The sequence below is a fragment of the Triticum dicoccoides genome, chromosome 2B, assembly GCF_002162155.2.
Source record: "Triticum dicoccoides isolate Atlit2015 ecotype Zavitan chromosome 2B, WEW_v2.0, whole genome shotgun sequence".
NCBI lineage: Eukaryota > Viridiplantae > Streptophyta > Magnoliopsida > Poales > Poaceae > Triticum > Triticum dicoccoides.
The window spans coordinates 610,975,772-610,981,580 of NC_041383.1; positions in this window are offsets into that span (position 1 = coordinate 610,975,772).

Genomic DNA, 5,809 nt, shown 5'->3' on the forward strand with positions numbered 1-5,809 from the left:
AGCTCCCTTAATGACCCTGGTAGTGCTGAATTCTAGCTGAAATGCTTGCAGTTCGATGTTCCATTCGGTGACCCTCCCTGCTGAATTGGGGCTCCTAAGTACCCTTTCCAGGGGGTAGGCTGAGACGACCTTGATGGGATGGCCTTGAAAGTAGTGCCGCAGCTTGCGTGAGGCCACCAACAGTGCGAGGAGGAGTTTTTGAGGCATTGGTTACCGTGCCCTTGCATCCCGCAACACTGTACTGACGAAGTACACCGGCTTCTCGACGAGATTGAGGGTGCTAGCGCGGCCCGCGTCCTCTGGAGGTTGAGGTGCCTCCTGAGGCGGCGGGGCCCTCAGTCCTTGGTCGCCTGAGGGGGCCTCCTCCGCTCCGGGCGCACTCCCTTGATGAGGCTAATCCTTCTTTGCTGAGGTCGTGGTCCCTGCGAGGCCTTCCTGGCCTTGTTCTGTCTCGGCTGGGAGTGTGGCTGCGACCGAGGCCTGGCGCTCCTTTCTGACCGCCACCAGGGCTGCGCTAGCGGAGTAAGGGGTGGCTGCAAGGTAGAGCACCAGGGGCTCTCGAGGGCGCGGGGCCACCATTACCGAGGGGCTGGTAAGGTACCTCTTGAGGTCTTGGAATGCTTTGTTGGCCTCTCTAGTCCATTCGAAGGGGCCTTTCTTCTTCATCAGCTTGAAGAAAGGTAGCACCCGCTCTCCCAGCTTGGAGATGAAACGTCCTAAAGCAGTTACACGCGCAGTGAGCTTGTCCATTTCCCAGAGGGTCGTTGGCGGACTCATGTCCTCGACTGCCTTGACCTTCTCTAGGTTAGCCTCAATGCCCTTGTGAGATACGAGGAAGCCCAGGAGCTTGCCTGAGGGGACCCCAAACACACACTTCTCCGGGTTGAGCCGCAGGTCCACTTCATTGAGGCTCGCGAAGGTTTCTTCCAAGTCCTGTATCAGGGTTTTCGCCTCCCGAGACTTCACCACAAGGTCATCAACGTAAGCTTCAGCGTTCCTCCCGAGCTGTCGCCCCAGAGCGATGTGCATTAATCGCTGGAAGGTCGCGCCTGCATTGCGCAACCCAAACGGCATGTAGGTATAGCAATACACCCCACACGGGGTCAGGAAGGCCGTTTTCTCCACGTCCTCCACCGCCATCTTGATCTGATGATAACCCGAGAAGGCATCCAGGAAGGACAGTAGGTCGCACTCAGCGGTGGAGTCAACGATCTAGTCGATGCGGGGGAGCGGAAATGGATCCTACGGGCAGGCTTTGTTTAGGTTGGTGAAGTCGAGGCACATGCGTTCCTTTCCTCCCTTTTTTGGCACGACGACAGGGTTGGCCAGCCAATCAGGGTAGCGGACCTCGCGAATGACCCCTGCTGCTTCTAGCTTGCGGGTTTCTTGGACGATGAAGGCCTGCTTTTCAGTGGACTGCTACCTTGCCTTCTGCTTTACAGGGCGCACATTGGGGCACACATTGAGATGATGCTCAATTACATCCCTCCGGACTCCCGCCAGCTGATTAGGCTCCCATGCAAACACCTTCCTGTTTGCGCGCAGGAAACTGACCAGGGCCTCCTCCTGTTTAGGCACAAGGTTGGTGCCTATGGTGAAGGTAGCACCAGCGGGCTCGTCCTCATTGACCGGTACCTGCTTGGTCTCCGCCTTGTCTTGGCTGACCAGTTGCTTCTTTTTGGCTGGCGCAGCCCTCTTGGGCTCGAAGGCGACTGAGCTGGCGGGTTGTGCTCAGTCTTGAAAGCAAGCTTCAGTGCTTGCAACGCATCCCCGGTGTCTCCGGACACGGTAAGGACGCCGTTGCTCCCGGGCATCTTCATGAGGTTGTACGCCGGGTGAGTCGCGGCCATGTACCGGGCCAGGTCTGGGTAGCCGAGGATGGCGTTGTACGGGAGACTAATGGGGGCGATGTCGAAGTCGATCAGCTCGATGCGGAAGTTATCGTAGGTGTCGAAGGTCACCGGGAGGCGGATCTGTCCTAGAGAGCCGGTGGAACCGCCTCCGACGCCGGAGAAGGGCCTACTGGGCTAAAGCCGCTCCGACGGCACGTGGAGGAGGCTGAAGGCTTCCACTGAGAGCACATTGTGGCCAGCACCACCGTCGATGAGGGTCCTGGTGACGGCCACCTGGCAGATGGTGGGGGTGCACAGCATCGGGAGCGCGCCCGAGCGGGCTGGGTTGGAGGGGTGATCATCCGAGTTGAAGGTCAAATCGGCCTGGGGCGCTACCCAGCCCGGGGGGGTTTCTTGGCGCTTGGAGGCGGCGCCGATCTGGCGGGTGAACAGCTTGATGTGGCGGCTCGAGGGTGGTGCCTGCGAGCCGCCCAGGAGAGCCGCAATGACTGGGGGCACTGGTGTGCCGTAACGAGAAAGGAAAAGGCCGCGCAGTTCCCCCCAAGAGGTCACAGAAGCTACTGGCAGGTGGAGCAGCCACATGCGAGCGACGCCGGCGAGGGCCATGGGAAACCAGTTGGCCATCACCCTTGCGTCGCCCCCTGCCTTGAGGACGGCTTCCTCGTACGCCAGCAGGAAAAACAGCGGGTCCGTCACGCCGCTGTAGCGCCGCGGCACCTCTGGCTTGAACTCGCGTGGCCACTGCACCTGCCGCAAGGCGGGGGCCAAGGCTCGGAGCCCCCTGGCCCCAGCACTGGCATCGACTGCCGGAGCGTACGGCGCGTTGTCCTCCATGTGGGTGAAATGCGATGTCGGCGGAGAATGGGCCGGCGGAAGGGAGAGCTTCGGTGCACCCCTACCTGGCGCACCAAATGTCGAATTTCAGGTTCCGGCAGACCCTTAAGGATTGAACTCTGGGGTGCGCGCGGAGATCACTCCTCTAGCAACTCACGTCTCGTCACCTCGCAAGGGATCTAGGCTACACAAAGAACAACACAAGGGACGCAAGGTTTATACTGGTTCAGACCACCATGGTGGTGTAATACCCTACTCCAGTGTGTGGAGGTGGATTGCCTCAGGGGCTGATGATGAAAAATACAAGGGAAGAACAGCCTCGCGAGGGATGTTCTTGTGGAGGTGACGCCTCTTGGGAAGGATTGGATCTGGCTCCCCTTTCTACTGTGGGGGCTAGCCCTATTTATAGAGTGAGGCCCTGGCCCTCTTCCCAAATATTGAGCGGGAAGGGCGCCAACAATTGGCCATTTTGAAGGGGAACATCTAGTACACTTATCCTGACTAAAGTTGGTCCTCGCCTGCCAAAGACTCTGACGATGACGCCTTCCTGGGCTCCACGATGACCTCCATCCTGTCGTTCTGCTGGTCTTGTTCTTGTTGCACCGAAATAGTAACCTTTGCCTGATGCCTTGGCCTGTGCTTGCCCCCTTTGCACTGAAGGGGAAACAAGGACACTGCCCAGGCCGGCGCCCGCCTGGCACCCGCCTGGCGCCCGCTTGGCTTCGGTCATCACGGCTTGCATCACGGGCACCTCGTGAGATACCCCGCCTTGATCTCTCCGCCTCCCTGCGAGCCAGCCTGACGAGGCTGCGTCCGAGGAAGCTTCCTGGTGCTCACCCCGCGAGGCTTGGCCCCTCGCAAGGGTCTTGAGCTTGTGTTGACGAAGATGGGCCGTACTGGGCCACTCCTTGAGCCACGCCGCAGGCCGCAGGTAGGCAAGTCTGGGTACCCCCGTTCCCAGAACGCCGACAAACGCCGCAGCAAAAGAAGTCCAGAACTGGAACCACTTCAGAAGAGCTCAATAAAGAATATCCTGGGTACCCATAATGCTAGCAAGATGCTTAGCAAGCTTATTAACTTTCTCTTGTTTGGCGCTTAAATCCTCCAGCGCTTGCTGTTGACAAGAAAGTACGCATCTGATATCTGCAGGGACTTCCTCAGTCCTTCGGCCTCTTGCCGCTTCACAGCCGATTGTGCCAGCGGTACTATCCAGTAACTCGAACACTACATCAACGCATGACTGTGGGGTTTTCTTACTGTCTACAAGATCATTTTTATCACCTTTATGGGAGGCCAACAGGGTTGTCTCACTATCTTGAACCTTATCTACATTACTTTCTCTACCATTGTGGGGTGCTCTTCTCCAATATTCTGTTTGCATACTACAAGAGAAACAAGCAGACACATCACAGGTTTAGCTTGTAGTATACGAAACTCATTTTGGTAAACCGGTTCAGTAGTAAGGTGGACAGGATAACAACATGAAACAAACATATATCTATGTACTATGGTCACTGTATTGTCCATATCATTCTAGTTTATGTTGCCTAATCAAGATAGAGACACAGTTCAACTCATATATTTTTAAGACACAACAGCATAGACATAATATAAGTGTGAGAAACTACACAACATTGGCAACACATGTAATGCGCATCACATGAGAATATAACTGTTTATAAAACTTAAACTGAAATCAACATAGAGCAAGAAGTTAGAACAACAATCCAGTTAAAGAAATAGGTTTAAAACATACCTGTTGCGCTATTGGAGTTTCAATTGGATCCTTCAAATTCGGCAGTAGTTGGTATGAGTAAATACAGTGATGCAACATCAAAGGAGTACGGACCATAGCTACGGAATCTGACCTGAGAACAGTTGCTCTTCTGCTTTAAATGTGGAGTTTGGGTTAGCTGTGGTGGTCTTCGTGCTTTGGGCACTGTAGTAGCTTTACAAACTGCTTGTGTGGGGGTACTCTGTGGTGGACATGGTGCTTTGTCAACTAGAAGTGGGTTACTATCCGCTGGGGTTGCGGTTAGATGGGTTGTAGCTGGTTCTCTGACCAACGGTGTAAGTGTGCAATCTGGAAGAGTCTCGATTATGTGTGCTGGGGCTAGTTTGTGGGCCAGTACAACCATGGTTCTATCTCCATCGACGGGTAGCACTGTCTTTTGTGAAGAACGGGTTTTTGATCCCTTATATACTGCCATCACCCCTCCAATTCAAATGGCTAACAAACAAGAAAAGAAATTGAACGTACAGACATTGTATGATAGACAGATGTGGTAATTCACATATATGTTGTCTAACCAAACAGGACATCATGACACAATTTCACATATATGATGCCTAACTAAACACGATAGCATGACACAGTTTCAGATATATGATGGATAACTTAATAGGATAAGATGGCATAATTCAACATATGATGAGTATCTAAATAGGATGACATGACAAAACTATATGGTGTCTTTCTAAAATAGGTTGAGATGAAATAATTCACATACATGTTGTCTAAGTATACAGGATGGCATGATATAATTGACATAATTGATTCATATACTAAGCAGCTGGCACTCGCATGTATGATCTCTAAACTAAGCAGATGGAATTCAATATTGTGCATATAATGTCTAAAATAAGCAATGCAAGACACCATATGCATCATATGAGAAATATAAACATTGCAACTTAGAGCATACACCTCAGGTGGGATATAGGACTAGTCATCTATCTCCGAATCCTCCTCTGAGGAGCTCCCTGTAACCATCGAGATATATGCTTCAAAAGGTACCATTGCTTGCTCTGAAGACCTTGTTTTCACTCCAGATTTTTCCATAACCGGCTCAAATGGCTGATACACATGAAGAGTAGTTCAATATACACAGATTGTCGACAAATGGAATACGTAATGAAAAAAAGATGGCATGAGATAATTCACATATATGATGCTTGGTAACATGACAGTGCATAATTCACATATATGATAACTGGCTGAAAAACATGGCATTGCATAATTCACATAACTGATATAGAAAGCAAACAGGAGGCATTCACACAAAGCATGTCTAATCTAAGCAGATGGCATGGCAATGCAAGACACCATATGCGTGATATGA